This window comes from Pinus tabuliformis, chromosome 8 (assembly GCF_031772625.1).
Source record: "Pinus tabuliformis cultivar Carrire ecotype Pingquan chromosome 8, CPIR1, whole genome shotgun sequence".
In the NCBI taxonomy this organism is placed as follows: Eukaryota; Viridiplantae; Streptophyta; class Pinopsida; order Pinales; family Pinaceae; genus Pinus; species Pinus tabuliformis.
In genome coordinates, this window is record NC_142294.1 from 1389698980 (window position 1) to 1389721455 (window position 22476).

General features: G+C 39.6%; 1 pseudogene; it reads left to right on the forward strand.

The window, feature by feature from the left end:
• Positions 1 to 6478: 6478 nt before the first annotated feature.
• LOC149240740 (importin subunit beta-1 pseudogene) lies at positions 6479 to 8702 on the forward strand (annotated as a pseudogene).
• The last annotated feature ends 13774 nt before the right edge of the window (positions 8703 to 22476 follow it).

Consider the following 22476-nt stretch of genomic DNA (forward strand, 5'->3'; position numbering starts at 1 on the left):
ACCAAGTGGGTAGAGGCTATCCCAGCTAGGAATGCTATTGATTCAGTAGTGATAAAATTTATGGAGGAGAACATAATGTCTCGCTTTGAGTGTCCTTTTAAAATCATCACGGATAATGCACAAGTCTTCAAATCTGCCAAGTTCACCAACTTCTGCCACAAATTCAACATCATTATTGGGCACTCCACTACATACTACCCTTAAGGGAATGTCTTCACCGATTCTTCAAATAAAACTGTGGTGAGAATTCTAAAGAAGACCATCACCGAAAATCAACGGAACTAGGATTGTCAACTAAAGTTTGCTTTGTGGGCTAACCGTGTAACACCCAAAAGATCCACAGGGAAATCTCCTTTTGAGATAGTATATGGAAAGGTTGTTGTCTTCCCTACCCAATTAGTAATGCCAGTAGCTATGTTGCTGCAAGAATCTGAGGAAGAACCTAGCGCCTTGACTAGAAGAATAAATAAGCTGGTGGAGCTTAATGAGAATAGAGAGAAAGTGGGTACCAAACTATCAACAAAGGATGAAATCTATGTTTGACAAGAACGCTAAGTACAGTCCTCTTCAGCGAAGAGATTTAGTTCTTATGTGGGATGTCAGACGAGAAGACAAAGGCTAAACATGGGAAATTTGATCCGCTATGGTTTGGCCCCTTCAAGATTGCAGAAGAAAGGCAAAATAACACTTACATGCTCAAAAAATTGGATGGTGAACTACCAGAACTACATGTAAATGGTCAGTTCCTAAACTTTTATTTTCAAAATTAGAGACAGTTGTATCTTTCTCACTGTAAATATTCGGTGTGTGTATTTTGAAATTGTTACTTGAATTTTCAGTTTATTGTAAAAAAAGTCCTTTCTTTCACAAAATTACATTTTGTTTAAAAATAACCCCATGCCCAATGGAAGGAAAAGCTATTGGTCTGCAGGTCCTTATCACCTTACCAGCAAGGCACTATCCCCAGTTGGAGCCAATGTTGTCACTCACTACATTGTAGGTTTCAATTGGTCGAGGTTTCCCAAGAATAGTGAAATTTTGGAGCCACTGTCCCAAGCCACAGAAGATCCCAGAGCTGCAATAATCCCACTCCAATGCCTAATGCTCAGAAATATATTTCCAATGGTATATAGAAGTCTGAAAATGGTCTTCCAGAGCAAAAGTTAGAGCCCATTAAATATTGCCTTGGAAAGTTTAGGAAAAATAAAAAATGGCTAATCCTGAGGAGAAAATTGCAATTGGGCCTGGGAGGTCCATCGCGGGTCTTATATTGGCGTTCAGGTAGGCCTGATGCAGAGTGCATCACATATTAGCGGACATGCGGGCTCCATACTTAACAGATGTCGTAGGGGGCCAACCCTACAATATAGTTTTGAACCGCCAAGAGGGGCCGATTCCGAAATACAAAGGAAAAGGTTTGCAAAATAGGGCAGGTAGACTCCCTTTCTCTCTCCTTCATGTGGGCCACATGTCGCACTTCTGGCAATATCACATCCCACATATCGGTGAGGTCATGGCTCACACTTAAGGATTATTGGCAGTTTTCGGCGCCAAAGGCCGATATCAGAGTCTCGCATCTCGGCAACTCCGCATCCCGCATATCGACAGATCGGCAGGGTTCTAAGGCTTCAAATACATTGTAGGGGATGATCCTCCAATATAATGTAAAATCGTTAGGAGAGGGTCAAAAAGTTTAACAAAGAAATTCTTGACAAAATAGGGTCGGGTAGGCCCTTTTCTCTCTCCTCTAGGATGACATGTGGCAGTGATGACTTCAGCAATGACGTCAACAGGTTATTGGCGATTACAAGCGGATAAAGGGAAAATCTTAAGACAGTAGTGCAAGGCCAAATGTGATGTGCGGGACTTTCCCCCGGACACAGTAAATTATTACAGATTGGTCTATAAGGATTTCACGTCCAGACTATCAGCCTGCACTATGGAAAAGGGAAAAGCATGGTAAAACGTCGGTATGCAGGATTTTGTGATACAAAGGAAAAGGTTCTGAGACACGGGTCTAAAGGCCTTAGCGCCTGAGGGCTAAGCCCCTCGTTCCAACCCCCGGTCATATGAGAAAAGCCACACAAGGGGTTATAATAAAGGGGGCTAAGAGGAAAATCAAAAATGCCCATTTCACCTGTTTTAGAGGAAAAAGGCCCATGCCTGTGAGACTGCGTTGTTACACATGGAATGCTGCTCAACCACCATGTCAGGGCACTGGAAGTGCAGTACAAAGGTTTAAAGGGCGTGATGGGATGACAACTATTGTTTTAAGAGGAGTAGGTGGTGCATTCAAGGCACATAATGGGTTGATTTAGAGGAAGATCAATGAGACATGGGTCCAGGAGTTAGCATTGAATGGAGTAAAGGAATAAAAGATTGTGGTTCGTGAAATAGTGCAGGAGGTCATACCTTAGCTAGAACAACTCTTGCAAATCGATATGATCACAGGATGGGCGATGGGATCTTCATGTATTTTTTCCTTGTGGTTATTTACTATGTTGTACTGTAACGTATCTCCAATCCGGAGGCATTCAACTCTGTAATATTTTTGGGGCCATAGAGCCATTTAGGACTAATACAGCTAGTCGACCAGACAGCTGAGTAGGGACCTTAGATATTTTGTGTAATAAATGTTCTTCCTCCTCTTTCCATATAAATAGAGGAATGCAAGACTTAGTTTCAAAAATTCTAGAGAAAGACGACATGTTATAATTTCAGACTGTATTTCCTTTGCAATACAAATCTTTTCATAATATCAAGGAAAAAATGGTGATTCCCTCTTCAAAGGATTATAGTATGTGTTCCCCTTTGTCTAACCCATTTTATGTTCATGCTTCTTCCCCAAATTCATGTAATTATTGCTGCTAGATGTGTTTCAAGCTCCCTCAAAGATTCATTAATATCTATATGTTAATGCAAATGCCTGTAACTCTTTCACAGATTCATTTCCTTGAACATTGTTTGTGTATATGCCCATGAGGACTATTGAGATTAGATATTTAAATCTGTAGCACATGAATCATAGCTTTCAGTTCTCCCTTCATTCATTATTTTTTCTTGTAACCCAAATAAGCATAGAAATCCTTACTGCCCCAATCTCTGTGTGTTGAATATAGAAGTCTTGAAGCCTTATGCTCTATGTGATGGGTTACTCTTCTCTCTTATCCTCTCTCACCCACTCTGCAAAAGATTATTAAGCTGTAAGACCTTGAAGCTCTTGGCCTCCACTATTTTTATGCTTATTTCTGAGATTTGAACTAGTGAAGAAGTATCACAAATCTATGTTTCGTTTCTTTGGATTAATGAACCGACCTATTTTCTATGTACATATGTATCCATACATCATAAGTGTTGTCTCCAGTTTCCTGTAATCATTTCAGACACACCATTTTAGATGTGCCCAGGCATTGGTCTTGAAGCAATCCAAGGCTGTCTCTGGGAGATACAACATATCCAATAGAATAAAAAATTATTTCTCTTAGGTCTTTCTCCCACATCTTTGGGTAGCAAGACCACCACTTGGGTACGTTGCCAGCAAAACCACATTTTTATCGATGAAATCCACAAAAAACCAGTACCCCATGGATTGTGGGAATACCTCCCAAACTACACATCTCAACACTCCCTCTTAGCGAGGGAGATACTTCCACTACTCTAAAGTAACTAGTCAACAACACTAGCTCAATCTATGGCATCCACCATTGTAGCATACCTTGTAGAATGAACCACACTATCCTCAGTAGTGTCCCTACCACCAGAAGCCTCTCACTTCTTCTTCTCCTGAGAGGCCTTCAGGCCAATCTGTGGTGCCTTATTTCTAGCTATAGAAGTCTCCTTGCTACCCACTAACCATGTGCTCTTCTTGGGTTATGGATTCTCCCTATCAACTTAAAAACTCCCATTCAAACTTGACTCCCTTTGAGTCTCAGGAAACTACTTCACCATTATCGTTAGTCCTTCAATAGAAACCAACCAACTCTCTCTTGAGTTGTTCATTGTGCACACTCTGATTCAGTTGTCCCTTCAAAGTAGTTCTCATACTATGTTGATTTTTCCTTGGCACTTTAGAATCAGGTCTATGTCTAAAACACGATCACAACAACACTGGAATACCATAACTCCAAGTAAATTTCACAGTGGAAATTTGTAGGTTTTAACCTCGTACAAAAATTACCTACATACGAATTCTAAAACACATAAAATAAACAATGCGAGAGCATAACACATAAAACACATATACACAGAGATTTTCCCCTGGATTCCAAAACCGGGACTACCAGCTTGATTTTTCATTATTGTTCCTTTCAATATTATAATACATATTTATACATGCCGAAGAATCCAATACCATGGACCGAAAACCATCGCGTCCAATACCATGGACCAAAAACCGTCGCGTCCAAAAAAAACATGTACAAAAATCATGCACAAAACCATAGGTGTGTTCGCCCAACCTAACAATGAATCAACCAAGTACAAAATAATTTATGTAGCCCAAAATTTTCTTGTATTACAAATTTAATAAAACAAACATAGGGATCTCATAACAAGGATCATGTCCCTTACAATTAGCCCTAATAAAATGAAAACTGGGTCTTGATGCCAACAATTCTTAACACTCAATCTGCCCAGGAACAAGAAAAAACTTGACTTACTTTTTGAAGAAGCACTTGCACCAATGCTTTCAATCAGCTTGTCTTGAACATGCAGATAATATTGCTACTCCAATATATTTGCCTCAAATACTCACAAGGTCCTCTGCTACTCTAGATTTGTTTGCACATAGCAACTCAACACTTTGACTTCTTTCAGTGATCTAAGCTGCTCCAAAGATAATGATATTAGGCTTCAAATAAGTCTGGCTTCTAACAATAATTTTCCTCTTCAAATCATTGTTCATAAGGTCTTCAAAGGTTTTCTTCTAACAATGATAATACTCCTCCTACATCATTGTGCTTAGGGCCTTCAATAATCTGCCTTCTAATAATGAATTTCCACTTCAATTGTCACTATACATAGGCTTATATATACCAACACTCATATCCACATTTCTTTCTCCAAGGTGATTGTACATAGTGCATACAATACAGTATCCAAAGCATCTTATTGGACAATCCTTAATTCATCTTCCTGCTTGTAATCGTCAACATAAAAAAACCTAGCTAATACCTTTTTCAAGGATCTCTACATAGTATTGAAAGTCTCATCCTTGTGCGACTTTGTTCTAAGGATTTTTTGGCCCAATTAGGGTTGTTGCAGCTACCTCATGATGGATCTAATCCTATGGCCACATTAGACCTCAACTTGTTATGGTTACATCACTTAAACAGCCCTCAGATCACTTACGCATTACTTTGAGGAGACTCACCCTACACTTATGCTACACCATAGGTTTTACGACCTTACTTTCTAGTAAATACAAGGGTCTCGACCCTCCTTTAGTGAAAAAACTCAACACATCACTAACATAGAGATAAACTATAGTCGTATGCACAAAACCATGGCAGATACAACACATCCAACCCTCCTAACCTTGGCCTATACTAGAACACAAGAAAAGAGAAATTGTTCCCCTTCCTTCACTACAACTCGGCTCTTTGAGGATTTGCGGCTATCTAAGGCTTGTCTTCACATTAGATGTGTTGCACTTAGATGTCAAATGACATCAATATTTTTTCTTCTTATAGTGTTCTAGGTGGAATTATTTTCCACCAAGTGTCACGTCTTCTAACCAAAGCCAACTTGAGCCTACATGTCAAAACGACACTAACATAGAAACAAAATTATTTTCATTTACTTTCTCCCACTCCATTGTAGCTATAGGTGCCCCTTAGCCCCATAGCTTTGTGTATAAATCCCACCACTTAGGTACACTTCCCACAAAACCACATTTCTTTGGGTCAAATCCACACAAACCCAATACCCCAAGGGTTGTAGGAGTAGCTCCCAAGCTACACATCTCAATAATTGGGTCAAGAACCATGCTGACGAGTTTACATTGAATAATATTGACAATATCTCAAGTAATTTACATTGAATAATTTTTATGTTGAATCCTCTGAAATTCAAAATATTTAAAAAGGAATTTTGTAAATGATATAAGGATGGTTTTAACCATGTGCCTTTTAGTTTTTACATACTAAGACATTTACTTTTATCAGCCTATAAAAGTTGCACTACAATTCACTATAATGAGATGCATTGCAGTTGACTTAACCGTCTTATTTTCATTTTTTGCAAATGTGTCAACCACGATGCTTATTATGGATGTTCTTGTCATTAATATTTTGTTTGAACATCAATGAGTTAATGATCCATGGAGTATTAATTGGACTAAGGTAAATGCAACACGAAATGTGTAAAAGCTTAGATTACTGCGTTGTAATGTTTTTAACAATTGGCTTGTCAAATTTTGTTCTCCCTTGTAGCCAATTTTTTTTTGGAAGGACTAAGGATTAAAATTTAAAACAATCATAATGCCTTGAAATATGAGAACAACGATGGGAAAAATACTAAAGCTTGGACTCTTGGTAAAATATTTGAGTTCTTTCATGGCCCCACTTTCCAGTCCCCTGTTATTACTCTGTAAAGCCTTCAGTCCATTATTTCGGCACTGTTCGAAAGAATTAAAGATGTTCCAAATGTTGCGGATAAGGTTTGTGGCGATTTATATTTTCTTGCTCGGGGATATTAGTAGGTCAATGTTAAATCTTGTCCTCTATCTTTGTTACTTCTAAATATAATTGCTTCTCTTCTTGCAATGATAGAGAGGAAAATGTTGTTGACTCTCACATCAAAATAGTTGGTTATGAGACACTGAATGAAATTGTGAGATGCTCAACTCAAGAAACTGAAAATGTTATAATTCAATTTCTCCCTTTAATAATGACAAATTTGGGCCAGACTATGGAATTGAATCTAGTGTCTTTGGATGATAGAGAGAAACAAGGTGATATTCAGGCATTATTATGAGGTGTATTGCAGGTGATTATATAGAAGCTTAGCTATAAAGAGGCAACAATATATGTTATTCTACAATACACAAACCAAATGATGGCTCTCTTTCTACAAGTGTTTGCTTGCAGAATTGCAACAATGCATGAGGAAGCCATGCTAGCTATAGGTCCTCTTGCTTATGCTAGTGATGTTGAATTTGTAAATATATGCTAGAATTTTAAAAGTATGTTGAAATGGGTCTCCAGAATTTTGAAGACCGTCAAGTTTGTGCAGTAATAGTAGGTGTGGTAGGTGACATTACTCGTTCTTTGGAAGATGAGATTTTTCCTTATTATGACCCATCTTTTAAAAGACTCATCAAGTAGTCAGTTGAACCATTCAGTTCATCCCCCAATGTTTTCATGTTTTGGGGATATTTCTCTTGCTATTAATGGAAATTTTGAGAAGTATCTTGCTTATGTTATGCCAGTGCTTCCATCTTCCATTTATAGCAGAGATTGCTACCTAGCAAGGTGGCACAAATGATGAAATGGTTGAGTACAATAATAAATTGATAAATGGTATTTTTGAGGCATATTTAGGATTTCTCTAAGGATTCAAGAATGCAAAGACCGAGTTAATGATGCTATATGTGGTACATATATTGTAGTTTATTGATGTTATCTTTTGAGATAAAGAAAGGTAGTAGCAAGAGTTTTTTTTAGTCTTCTAGTTTTCGAAAATAATTGTTGTCTTTTAAATTAGTGATTAGAGTTTACCATCTTTTGAATTATTAGTCTCATTTAGCTATTGTTTGACTTACATTATTTGTATTGGTACATTTATAGCATAAAAATTTGTTTTGAGAATGAGTATTCTCAATACATTTTCCTTCCTTGGCAAAAAAATCGTAATTTTCATTAATATGAAATAAAATTACAATCAGTAGATGTTTAGTAACATTCTGTTAGGAATTCATATATATATATATAACTAACCTGCAAACTTTTAATGTCTTTTGAAGATAGATTTAATAAAACATAGGGTAAGCATATTCAAAAATATGCCACCAGGAAATTTTTTGTGTAATCCATCTCCATGAGCCATCACAATTCCTTACTTGTAAATGCCATCAACAATATTGTTCCTCTCCCTGCACGGGTCATGAAAGGATATCACAATTCCTTACTTGTAAATGCCATCAGCGATATTGTTCTCTCCCTGCACAGATCATGAAAGTGTATCTAATCAAAGGCATGTGACAACATTTTCCTCATTAGAGTCCATTTCTTTATATTTTTTCTATTCATGGCTCCAAATGGAAGTTAGTACTAGATTAGTCATTTTATAGGAGAAATTTCCCCCCTCCCTCAAGGATCGGATCATGTCAAAAGGTAACCTTCATCCGTCCCAAAACTCAGCCCCAATCTGTTCCCAAAATTTACCTTTGAGCCCTAACCCCATTTTCCAAACTAACCAACGACCTATTATAGAAAAAGCAAAGACAACAGCAGACTAAAATATTAAGATACTTGCAGTTCTCATAATACATTATGGTTTACCTACTGATGTTTCATGGATTTTCTTATTTGTAGGGATGATAGTGTTACAAGAGTTGTTGCTGGTGTACTTGGTGCCTTGCAAGCACACTTGGAAACAATGTTACACCAATATTCCAGAATTCAACTTTCTACAATGAGTTTCTTGGTGAATGCATGGCTTCTCAAGCACCCAAGTTTTACAAAGGAAATTTCCTAGCATAGGAAAAATTGTTTCTTAAAATATTTATTTAACCTTTATGTCAAAAGGTCAAACACTCGAAGGCTACCATTGAGCAATTTTACGGGAAATGAGCAGCTTGATATGCAAGAGAAGGTGTAGCAGTTAAGAGGAAGTTTGTGATGTGTGAGGTCTATCACAAGGAGAGCCAAACCATCTGCAAAAAAATTCAAGCAGTAGCCAATGATGACCATGAATAGTTGTTGTAAGCAATGCTAAACAAACTAATTCAACCATAATGAGGGGAAAATGGTAGATGGTGTTGCAGTGACCCAATAATGCCCAAATCTTAAAATTAAGGTGGCCAAGGAACATGCAGGAAATCGATGCCCTGCAACTGTAGTACGATGTAAAATAAAATTACAGATTGCATGATAATATCAGGCTTAACCGTATACAGATAATGGAACACAAAAAATGAACATAGACTCAAAACTAATATAGGGAACAAGAGAGTCACTTCATGTATTAAATTTGTTGTGTCTTAAAATATAGAGTATGGTACTCTTTATAGAAAAGTGGGAGGAATCCAGTATTTAAGAAGGTGATTGGATGGTATCCCAATTGGGAATTTAATAATTTACCTATGTAAACTTGAATATGTAGGTTGACACAACCAAATAGTTAGTGTAGTTAAAAAAAAATATAAGAAGACCAACTGCAAACCGCTAGTCAGAAAGTCAAAAATAACCAAAATTCTCACCCAAAAGTTGTTTTATCCCCCCTTCCCAAGCTCTAATCCTATATGTCTAGTAAGTATATTGTTGTAGTATTTTAGATATTGTTTTAGCAAAAATCTGCCCGATGAAATGTGATAAAAATAGAGAGCTACATTAAAACTAGACCTTAAGGGACTGATTCTTTAAGGCCAACTGGGTTCTCCATGATGCATTCAGATGTTTGCATATCCACATATCTGTTGATGACCCTGTTATGTCTGATCCTACAACATAGTTCCATGATACCTTGAAAGGAAAATGATGTTCAGAGGGTTCCTCCTTAATTTTAGATGAACATGATTACATGGGTAGTGCTAGAAGTTGAAGATGGGTTGGCATTTTGGAAACAAAAGAGTGCAGGGAGTCCATTTTTTTTGCCAGTTCCTCATACCTCCCCAGATGACTGTGCATGAATTCTATAAATTCCTTTTCCTTTTATTGACATAATGAGAGTTGAAGTGCAATCTAAGTTTCTTGTTGGTTTTGGACTTGAGTCTACATCGTGAACTTATATTCCCAATCATTCTATCATCTCAATTACCTCCTAGAATAATTTTGATATATTACTTTGTGTCTTTGAAATTTGGTGCTTACATTCTTTATTCCTTTGCTAACATCTGATAATTCACACATAAGACAGACCATAACCATGGCTAGGTGTTCTATAGAATCCAACACACAAAGAGCTCTCAAAGAACAAAATCCTTACCCATCCAACCCCATTAAAGCATTTTGATGATCAAAGGTTGCAGCAAAGTGTTAGGGAAGCTATCAAACCTGCCAACCCAACATTCCACAGTGGAACAATAAAACCTTACTCAAGAATTGTCCTCATTTTGCTACCCATAGTGATACCTTATGCATGCAATATGAAATAAAAGAGCAAACCAACCCAACATTCCATAGTAGAATAATAAAACCACATTCAAGGAACATCCTAATTTTGTTTCCTTTAATATCACTTGATGCAGCGAGTGTGAAATAAAAGAGCATGCACCTCTATAGGGGCACTAACTCTTGTTTGTTTTTTTCATGCAGTCACAGATTAGGTGCAGTCAGTTTATGATGTGCAGACATGCATTAGGTGATCATTCCTAATTTGACACTCCCAAATTGGCTTGGATATTTACACTTGAATAATAGATGTGTAGGATCTAAAAATATTCTATTTTTTCAAACTCCTCTTCTAGTACTTCAACTTTGGCTTTGTTTTACAAGGAAGACATCTTGTAGAGTTGGCATACTTTGCAAATGATGTACTAGAAAAATCTCTGAACACAGTGGCACTTTTTCTTCGCGTCAGCTTTTTAGCACAAGGCTTGGATAAGCTGAAAGTGTCGCTTCATTGTTTGAAGCATAGTTCAAACCCCAAGTATGGTAAGTTCTTGATTTCCTTTGGGATTTGGAATGATATCCCCATACCTGTGTACCATGGATAGGTGTTTTGATTTTAATGGGTATCTTAGGTAGTGGTTTTACTTATATTGTGTGCCTTGTAGTAGTGGCTTTAGCTGAAATAATGGCTTTGATTTTGATGGGTGCCTGAAATATTGGCTTTTATTTCGATGGGTGCATGTAGCAATAGTGGCTTTATTTTTAATGGTTCTATGTTACTGGTGGTTTTAATTTTAACTAGTGTGTAAGAAGTTATAATAGTTTTTATTTTGTTGAGTGCATTTAATAGTAGTGGTTTTATTTCACTGGGGTTTATAACAATAGTGGTTTCAATGGGTCTTTGCAATAATGGTTTTTGGTTTCATGGGTTTGTAGCAGTGTTCATAATATTAATACATTTTTGTAATGGAGGATTTAATTTAAATGGGACTATCTAATAGTGGCCTTTAAGTCAAATTGGCATTTGAAATATTGATATTAATTTTAATTGTAGTTTTAATTTGAGTGTATCTACCATTATTCATTTTAATTTCATTGTGAGCCTGCAATGGTGGTTTTAATTTCAATAAAGGCGTTCATCCCATGGGAATTATTTTTGTGGACCAAAAGCTTTAATAAAACGTATGAAAAACCATACTTCCTATATTAAAAAGATTATAAAATTTCTACGATAAAGAACTTTAGTAAGTATAAAGTTGGTTTGTTTTTTGTTTTTAAAGAACGAAAATTTTATATTAAAAAGTAAGAAAAAACTATAATTTCTATATTTTAATTATTAAATATAAATAAATTCCAAAAGATAATTTATAAACTATTTAATTATTAAAATATAATTTAATTTTTAATTTTTATAGTTTAAATAATAAAAGTCAAAAGTTTCGATAGGTAAAAAAGACAAAAATTTAGATATTTAAAGAGAGAATATGATTAATTATAAAAGAATATTGTTATATATTTTATTAAGATTTTTTTAGTATAAATATTTTATAATATTAAAATTTAATTATTAAATGGTAAATTAATATTTTTATGTATATATAATAATATTAATTTTTTTTTTTTAGCTAAATATGAAATGTTGTTAGAGAAGTCAAGTACAACAAAATTAATAATTAGAAGTAATAAATGAAATGTTAGTTTATAATATTATTGGAACTTTTAAGTAACTCATTTGGAGAAGTTGCAAAAAGTAAAGTAAGATGTAATTTTGGTTTGGATGGAGCGCGCGCGCCAGGAAGGGAGCAGCCATTCGCTGAACCATGGCAGCCATTGCCAAATAGTTTCTGTCCAGGTGAACTATCCGCCAATAGCTCTCTGCCTATACACCGAGCGACTTTTCTAGCCCCCCCTACTCGACGCTCTGCATGCGCTCCGGCTCTGCCACCCCTTGTTTGCTCATTGGCGCCCTACTCTGCCGGTATTACAAGCGTCTTCCGGGAGGCTTTTCTCCCCTGCATGGAACTTGACACTCACTCCTCTTAGCTTCCTTCGTGCTGGGAACGTGGCATCTTTACGTTCACCTGCGCATGCAAGTCTCTCCCTGGCTTTTCCTATTTATCGAGCTCCTAACATTCTCTACGGGTTTCCTCCTCCAGTCCTGTGGGCTGGAGGCACATCTCTCTGCTCCCTCTGCTCGTTAAGGTGTCTCTGCTCCTCCATGCATGGTCTCGGCTTCCTGCTCCTGGCGCTGCGCGGCTCCAGGTATGTTTTTTGGTCTTTCCTATAATTTTCTGTTTCTGTCTTGTTTAATGGAGTTAATATTTGTGCTTTATTGAGGATTATCGCTTACAGCTCTCAGATGGGACATATTATCTCCGGGATTGGCTTTGTATATCTTGCTTCCGGGGGAGTCTACGCATTTATAAGGAACTGTTCTGTATAGTCCATTTCTGTCTTCCTTATGATAACTCAACGCTCTTAGGGTCCTCTGGTTTTTCTCAATAAAGCTATAATTCTACGTGTCTCTCCCTGGCCGAGATGGGTTATGACTTTTAGAGGTTCCACTTTCAGCAGTCTCTCCCATTTTTAGTCTCTCTTCAGTTCTATGCGATTGCAGGGTTAACTTTTCGTCCTCTGATTTCCTCTATAAGGCAAAAATGCTTTGTGCTCTCATCGACAGAATTAGAGCTTCCTTCTACATTTTCAGTCCGTGTCAGGACATCCGCTTTCGAATTGGGAAATGGTGGTTTGTCTTCCAGTGTTACTGTTGTTGTTTCGACTGTAACAGTCGTCCAAAAGTGAAATAGCCTGCTGTTTCTGCCTTCGTTTCTCCCAGGGGACATCAGTTTTTTCCAGTCATCCTCCCCGGAATCTTAATTCAAATCTTTTTCCGACGCTGCCTAGCTCATCATCCTGCAATCCCCTGCAATCTCTTTAACTGTCCCATTAATGATCCCTCCTCCATTTTTGCCTTACGTGACTTTTCGGCGGCAGTATATCGTCACTTTTCCCCCCATCATGCATTTCTAGAGTCTTCTCTCTACAGAGATTATCCTCCATACCTATCAGAGCTTCTGGTGATCATCCTCATCCTGTCCTTTCTAACTGTCCTTGTCACGCTGAACTTTTATTATCCAGGTTATAATCTCTAAAGGCTTCTTTCCTAGGGATCTTCCAAGGTACGGGGGATCCTTTTTTGGATTTCTCTTCTGATTGTTCGGGACTCCTCCTCTGACCAAGATGGCAGAGGATAGTGACTCCCCTGCCACGAAAGCACTTTTTGCCGCGGCCATAGAGGCTGAGTCAGCTCGGAATAAAGCTAGTCAGGATTCAAGGTGGCACAACACGCTGTCGGACTTTCTGCCTCCGGGGCTGCGGGACCCTCCCCTCCTTGGGAACGTTGCTTCCCATTATCAACACAAGGGGCGCCACAAGCACAAAGCCCCTGTCAAGACGGTCCCTCCCCCAAAGGCGGTCTCTATTTCTGGTCCCTCCCTCGTCGAGCGCATCGAAAGTCTCCAAAAGTATGCACTGGTGGGGAAATGGTACTTCCCGGAGTTGGATGATGCACAGATGCGGAGCTGGGTCACAAAATCTTGGTCCCCCATCATTGGATACACCCCGATTATCTCCCGTCTCATGAAGGACTGGCTTTCTTTTCATTTTCAGAAGGAGGCCGATTTGGAGCTGGTCTTGAACAAACCGTGGGTCTCGGGTAGAAGCTTCCTTGCTCTGTCAAAATGGTACCTGGGGTTTGATCCCCTCAAAAACACCCCCTCTCACAGTATGATTTGGGTAAAACTTCCCAACCTCCCTCTTCATCTATGGACGCCGGAGATTCTTGCCACTATTGGTGGCACCATTGGTAAGTTTATTTATGTCGACCCTTGGGTCAGAGGCGAAAAGGACAAAAGAATCGCTTGGATTCTTGTTGAAAGACCATACAAGGGCGGTTATCCTGACCAAATAGAAATTTTATGGGAAGGCTCAGCGATATGTCAAAGGCTCGACTTCTGGGGCATCCCGTTTCGCTGTTCCTCCTATCATCGTATGGGACATCTCTTTAGAGATTGCAGATTCCACCACCACAGGTTACACTCCATCTCTTCGAAAAAGATGCCGAAAGAGGATTCTGACTCCCGATCTGAAAAGGCCTCCCCCCGGGGGGAAAATTTCTCATTCAAATCCACAGAGTTTCGGAGCTCACAGGATGACTCACAATTCAGGCCTGAGTCTCCCAATTTTGCAGGTTTTAAAAGCTCCCCAGGTTTGGCGGCCTTCAAAGAAGCAGCTCCATCGTCCCCTCCTCCCAAGAATAGGTCACTCTTCTATAGCCCTCCCGTCTCTGCTCAGTTTGAAGAGGAAGCGGTTCCCCCCCCTCCGGCCATGAATGCATCTGACTTTCTTGTGGGATCACACCCAATTCTCATATCCTCCTCCTCGCCTTCTCCTATTAGATCGCCATCTGCCCCCCACAAAGGGAAAGAAGTACAGACGACCCCAACCCCAAACAACTCTCCATCGGATTCCCCGATCAATAAATGTGACAGTGATATTGAACAGCTTCTAAATTGCCACCCCTCGATTCTGGAACCCCTAACTATTCACAAGCCGTCCTTCCCCTCCATCAGCCCTAACTCTGCAAAGAACATCACTGTCAGGAAGAAACAAAGAGGGGGGAGCCGGCACTTCAGAGGCCGAACCATTGCCACTGATTTGGGAATCACAAACCTCCCGCTGATAGATGTTCCTATTTTCGAGTCTTCCTCTCCTCAGCCCCTTAGAGCAAATTTGGCTGGTCAGCCTTCTAAATGACCTTCCTCATTTCCTACAATATCAGGGGCCTTGGAGCTGGCCCAAAATTTTTGGCTCTAAGGGATACCCTTCTTTCTGCTCGGGCCCACATTATCTTTATCCAGGAAACTATGCACCCCAGTTCGGTGTCTTTGGCTTTTTTCAGAAAAATGTTTCCACAATGGCATATGGCTGCCACCAATGCAGATGGGCTGTCAGGAGGCTTGGTCACATTGTGGGATCCACTCATGATCAAAGCAAAAGCATTCAAGTGTTCTGCTGGCATTCTCATCACGGCTTCAATCAGAGGACGTCCAAACACTCTCAATATGTTGAATATATATGCGCCCTACAGTCACAGAATCTCCTTCTGGGACTCTTTGTTTAATTCTCACATTTTAGACATTAATTCCTTGCTTATTGCAGGTGACTTAAATCTCACTCTCTCATCGGAAGAATGCTGGGGTCAATGTCGACCTGTTGACAGATTGGCTGATAGGATGAGAACTGAGTTTTTAAAACGGGACCTAGTCGATATCATCCCAGAAAATATGTCTCCTACATGGGAAAATGGCCGGCTGGGCTCTGCCTACATTGGAAAGAGAATTGATCGCTTTCTTCTACACTCCAGTTTAATCCGGCAATGGGGAATGCCGTCCGCAAATATGGGAGGGGCCTTCACATCTGACCACAAGCCTATCCTCCTCGACTGGGGACTTACAGATCGACGAATGGGATACTCCTTCAAGTTCAATTCTATTCATTTACAGGACGCATCTTTCAATGACTTCATAAAGTCCAGCTGGAAGGATATCAATCAGGCCGAGGATGCTTTTCTTCTCACCTTTCGCGACAAAATTCAGCTGCTCAAGGATAAAACAAAAGTATGGCAGATTGAAAAAAAGCGCAGAGACTCACAGGACCTGCTCGACATCAACCTTCAACTAAGCCGGCTTGCATCATCCATTCAGCAAAATGGCAGGTCTCTAGATATGGCCTCCCTCATTTGCACCCTCGAAAGAAAGAAAAGACAACTTCTATTAAAAGAGGAAGCTACTTGGAGGTTAAAAAGTCGCGCTACATGGCTCAAGGAGGGGGACAGGAATACCAGATTTTTCCACAATTTTGCAAATGGCCGCAGATCTAAAAACGCCATATGGAAAATCCAGAAGGATGACGGAGAATGTATCTTCTCCCACCAGGAAATTTCAGCAGAAGCAACTAGATTCTTCAAGGAGCAATACCAGAGGCAACACAGTGATATAACTGATTCGCTATGGGCAGTGGACCCTCTGCCGATCATGTTCGACGATGCTGCCAACGACGACTTCTACAAGCCTGTTACGGAGGAGGAGCTATCTGAAACCATCAGGGGCTTTAAAAAAGATAAGAGCCCCGGTCCTGATGGTCTGCCGGTGGAATTTTTTTCCCACTTTTACGATCTATTTAAAAACGATCTGCTGGGTATGGTCGACGCCTCTCGCCTCTCCGGAAGTATTAATAGTGCTCTCTCGGCCACTTTCATTGCATTGATCCCGAAACAAGCAAAATCCACATCTTTTGGTGAATACAGGCCGATTGCTTTGTGCAACTCGCTATACAAGATCATTTCTAAAATAATTGCTGAAAGATTGAAGAAAGTTCTCAACTCCTTCATTACAAAGGAACAGCATGCATTTCTAAAGGACAGACTCATTATGGACGCAGTCGCCATGGCTCAGGAATGCCTCTACTCCATATACTCGAAGAACATTGATGCTGCAGCACTTAAAATTGATCTAAAAAAGGCTTTTGATTGCGTGGACTGGAGCTTCCTCAGAATTCTCCTTGCCAAAATTGGATTGAGGCCCTTGGCTATCAGCTGGATCATGTCGTGCGTCGAAAGTGTCCACTTCTCAGTGATTATAAATGGAATCCCATCCTCTTTCTTTCAAGCAGAGAGAGGGCTCCGACAGGGATGCCCTCTCTCTCCCCTCCTTTTTATTTTGGTGATGAATTGTCTTAGCGCACACATCAACCTCGCTGTAGCGGACGGTAGATGCAAGCCTGTTAAGATCTGCAGAGACGTCCTCCTCTCCCACAACCTCTTCGTCGATGACATTTTAATTTTTGCAATTCTGTGTAAATCTTCTTGGATCTGCCTCTATATGCTTTTTAAGAGGTTTCAAGGCGCCACTGGACTCAAGATCAACTGCGGGAAATCTGTTTTATACCACAATGACACAAACCCGACATTGGCTCTCTGGATCGCTGAACGTTTTCAGATCAATCTTCGTCAGATAAAGGAAGGTTTCTCTTATTTGGGGTTCCGATTAAAAGCCACGAGATATAGATGCCAGGACTGGGCCTGGTTGGTCGACCGTTTCTACATCAAGATCTCTTCATGGGAATTGCGCTTTCTGTCCCTTGCTGGTCGATATATCTTGGTCCGGGCGGTTCTCTCCCAACTTGCGGTATATTGGTGCCACCTCTTTCTCCTCCCTGCTTCTGTTATCAAGAAAATGAAATCCATAGCTTCAAATTTTCTGTGGGGTGGACGATCCTTCCACTCAAAGCTTCACCTTGTCAGGATGGATACCATTACTCGACCAAAAGAAAAGGGCGGCTGGGGTCTTCTAAATATGAATCTTTTTGGAGAAGCGCTCATCTGCAAATCTCTGCACAGGGGCATTTTTGGGAACAGTCCGTGGAGTACCTTGATCAACAAAAAGTACCTGAAAGGAAGGAATCTGGCGTTCTGGCACAGAAGGTCCTCTCTCGGAATCAGGAGTGGATCCCCTATCTGGCACAGCTTCAAAAAGATCCAACCCTTCTTCCTCACAAACTTAAAATGGACTCTTTCTACTGGCTCGTCTGTCTTCATTGGTATCGACCCTACCCTTCACAACCTTGAGTCTATGATCCCTCCGTCTTTACTCTCCTTTTTTCACTCTAGGGGCCTCTTTACCTGGAACCATCTCATTCACTCTTGGTCCTCTCTTGAGCCTAACTGGAAATCTGACCTTCAGCTAGCCATTCCCCCCCCCCTCCGTCCATTATGGCTCTCCTTCATATCCAGATTCACTCACCGCGGGGTTCTCCAAATTGGCACCAAGGATGAACTAATCTGGTCCTCCAGCAACTCAATTCACCCCATCACTGTCCGGAACCTTTATTCTGTTTTTACTGCTGCTTTACCTTCTCTTCCTTCTGTCTTTCCTATCATTCTTTGGAGAGCCCCCTGCCCTCTCAAATCCATTCTCTTTTCATGGCTCCTCTTCTCCAACAAGAATCTCACCTGGGACGTTCTACAAAAGAAAGGATGGTCTGGGCCCGGTAGATGTCATCTTTGTCACGTGGCTTTGGAATCGAACTTCCATATGTTCTTACAGTGCACAGCATCCACAGCTCTCTGGTATGAACTCTCCTGCATCTTCGGTTTTCCTCACAAGTTGTTTTCTTCTGTACAGGAAGCTTTCTCCTGGTGGGGCGCCCAATGCCCAATCTGGCAGGCTCTTTACATTACAACTTGTTGGAATATCTGGAAGTGGCGGAACCGGCGCATCTTTCAGGACTGCCCCCTTCCACTTTTCTCCATTCTTCCTATTATTCGGGGGTCTTTGCCTGATCCATCCTAAGCTGGGCTCTTTTGGCGTCTACTATACTGCTACATTTCACATACAGACTTTTATATATATATATCTGTTGATCTTGAATCTTCTCTATTTATCTGCCTCATCCTGGGCAGATCTTCCAGCACTATCGGACATTTTTGGGGCACTATCTACCTCTGCATGCACCTTTGGTTACAACAGTTTTGGATGACAATATATGCTTCTATATCTTCACGATTGTTATATTATGGCTTTGCACAAAATGCTTTGGTACCTGGCTGAGGCTTTCAGCCTCCATTGTATATCTGGAACAATATATCATCTAGCCTGTGGCATCTCAGCCAATGTATTCACGATCTTTATATCATCTTAATATAATACATTCAGCTTTTTCCCTCTGAAAAAAAGTAAGATGTAATTTTGTGCATTAATTTAAAAGTAAAAGCGATGATATTTTTATGTTAAAGTTATAGGATATTTGAAAAATAAAATTTTATTAACAAATAATTAAAAAGAAATAAAAATTATTTATTCAAAATTGAAAGCTTTAAAATAATATAATTTTTTTAATAAATATATTATTAATAAAATTTATTAGTTCACACAATTCATATATACAAATAAGTAGTGACATGACACTAAGTGGCTCTCATTGGTCCATGGTCTAACACGAAAGCACACATTTCCATGTTATACACTTTAATGTAAGGTTTAAGGAATAGGGGAGGGAGGCCAGTAGTTGTGTGGCCTCCCTACGTGGCTGAATTTGGATAGTTGGTGGTCCGAGGTGGCGGTATGACACGCGTCCATCAACTGCAGCCATGTGTTCCCCACCCGGACGTGGAGCCCACTTGTGTTTTGGCGTGAAAGTTGTATTGTTATCTGATGATTAGGGTTAGTTTGTTTAGGGTTAGCTCATTTCTGTCTAGGGTCGATTGCTTCTCGTTCTGCTCCGCCGGTAATTGTCTGCACATGACGTTGTATTTTTGAGGTGAGGGAGGGTTTATCGGTTCTCATGGTTGATTCTTTGGCTGATGTGTTGTGTTGCTTGGTTGTTGTAGTGTGTTGTTCGATTGCAGAGATGGTGGGCACAATAAACGGTTTTGACCCTTGGGTGCTTTCGGTTTGTTGCAGGGTTGTATGTCGTCAAATGTTGCATGGTTTTAGATGGACGTTTCTTCAAATTCTCTCACTCACTCGACACTGTTTGACCTAGACCTAGCACTAGACACCATGGTTGGCTCGCTGCAAGCTTGGCATCAACGTCGTCATTCTCAGTCTAAAATGAGTCCTCCCTATTCAAGGATGGATGTTAGTTTTTGGCAACCTACTTTCCCTATTCAACCTAGTTCAGTTGTGGCTTCATCTTTAGCTTCTCAACTTGTTCCATCTACCCCTCAATTTTTTTTTCAACCACCCATGTCTCAACTTGTCCAAACTCAAATGAATGTGATACAACCTCTACAAGTTATACCATTAACTCAACCCATTTCTCCCGTATCTGGCACATCTCAACCCATGTATACCCAGCCTCTTCAAGATAACTTACAATCACAACCGTTTGGGCAATGTAAGAATCCATCCTAGGGTCCTCTACCAGATCTATATTCTCTAATTTTAAATGCAATAAAAGGGCAGTAATTTATTTTCTGACAAGACATTTAAACGATGACAATTTACCATTTAAAATATAATTCCTACAATTTAAATAGTGAACATTTCATTTTAATCACTTACATGAGTAATCTATGCATAGAGGAATAGTTGTACCGATAGCTTAGTGGAGATGTCCTTGAGTTGCTGATCCTGCTGAAACACTCCTCTTGACTACCAACTGGATTTACCCCCCAGCCAACTAGGAAGTATTCCTAGCCCAGGAAACCTCCACAAGTTCCCTAGCCCTCCGAGCCCAAGTCCAACTAGATGTAGTGTGTGTCCAAGATAAATAATACTCTCTTTATCTCCCTTCTCCCTTCTCTACCTTCCTCTCAAAACAAATGCTCCAAAACCACAACCAAACCAAAACAAAGCAAGACCAAAGATCCCCCCTCCTCCCCTCATTCTTCCCCTTTTATGCCCCCTTCTCTTCTCCACCTCAACCACCTCTCATTAATGTCATAACTTCTCCCTCATCCTTACATTTGACTTCTCTTCTCCCAAGTAAACATGAGAGGACATTTGGGGATGTGATATGAATATAAAATTGGGTAATTAATTGGAAAGGACCATGTCTTCTCCCAAGTAAATATTTTGGGGATGAGAGATGAATATATAAATTGGTAATTAATTGGAGGACCATGTCTTCTCCCAAGTAAATATGAGAGGAAATTTTGGGGATGAGAGATGAATATATAAATTGGTAATTAATTGGAGAGGACCATGTCTTCTCTCAAGTAAATCTGAGAGGACATTTTGGGGATGAGAGATGAATATATAAATTGGTAATTAATTGGAGAGGACCATGTCTTCTCCCAAGTAAATCTGAGAGGACATTTTGGGGATGAGAGATGAATATATAAATTGGTAATTAATTGGAGAGGACCATGTCTTCTCCCAAGTAAATATGAGAGGACATTTTGGGAATGAGGTATGAATATATATAATTTGGTAATTAATTGGAGAGGACTATGTCTTCTCCCAAGTAAATATGAGAGGACATTTTGGGAATGAGGTATGAATATATATAAATTGGTATGAATATATATAATTTGGTAATTAATTGGAGAGGACTATGTCTTCTCAAAATTTAAAAATTTGGGGAGGTAAATTGGGAATAATAACAAAATTTATATCAGTACTAAATTTATAGTTTCACCAATGTAGGTATGTACCAATATTTCTTGATAATTATAAGTCAATATTTTAAGGTGATTTAAACCCTAGTAAAATTTTCATGATAAGATTAAGTAGGCATTACATACACTCCTCCTTCAGAAAACTTCATCCCGAAGTTAGAGTGTGAAAGATACAAGGAGTTCGAAGCAGTTTGGAAATAAGGCATATCAAAATAGAGAGAGAGTTATAGTAGTAAAATTTGATAAGTCAGACAATGACATTGTGTTCCATCAAGAGTCTCCAATTGATCTATATCCTCCTATCCTTTCCAACCTACTTCCGTTCCCACCCTATCCATCCTCTGCTGCTTGATACGATGGCATCGACTATACCAATCTAACACTGATAAAACCAACATGTTGGAAGCGTTGACTATATTGACTTAACTTCCCCAACAGGCAACTGGAAATCATCATCACACATCTAGGGGAGCGTGTCCACCACTGCCCTCCCACGATTCCAGGTTTGGAGGTTATACGGTGGGAAATACCTCCACCCCTCCTCGCAACTAGGGTCAATGCCCTAATATGGACCACACTACAATGCTGATTGGACTTGTCATCGAATAATCCAGTCAGGTCATCTTGCCACCCATCATTTACATTTTACTCATGTCATAAGAGTGCATATCAAGTAGATACCAAATGTAATAGAACAATGTACATTATACCTTTCCCCATGAGATGTCTCGACCTTCCCTCAATGGAAGAGTAGATCTTGGCTATCATATAGTTCTTTCCAACCTGTGGGTTAGCTCTCATTCATGCATTTATATAACAACAAGATATATAAGTGATCTTTAATCATCATGTTATTAAGTCTAGTATCCACGTGTCAATATTGCAGTTCATATTGGAAATAAATCATAAATTCACTAAGTCATTCATTAAACAAATCATATCCACTTGAGCCATATATGAAACAAAATAATTCTGATAAGTCACGCACTAGATAATTCATCACTAAGTGAGTCATACATTTAG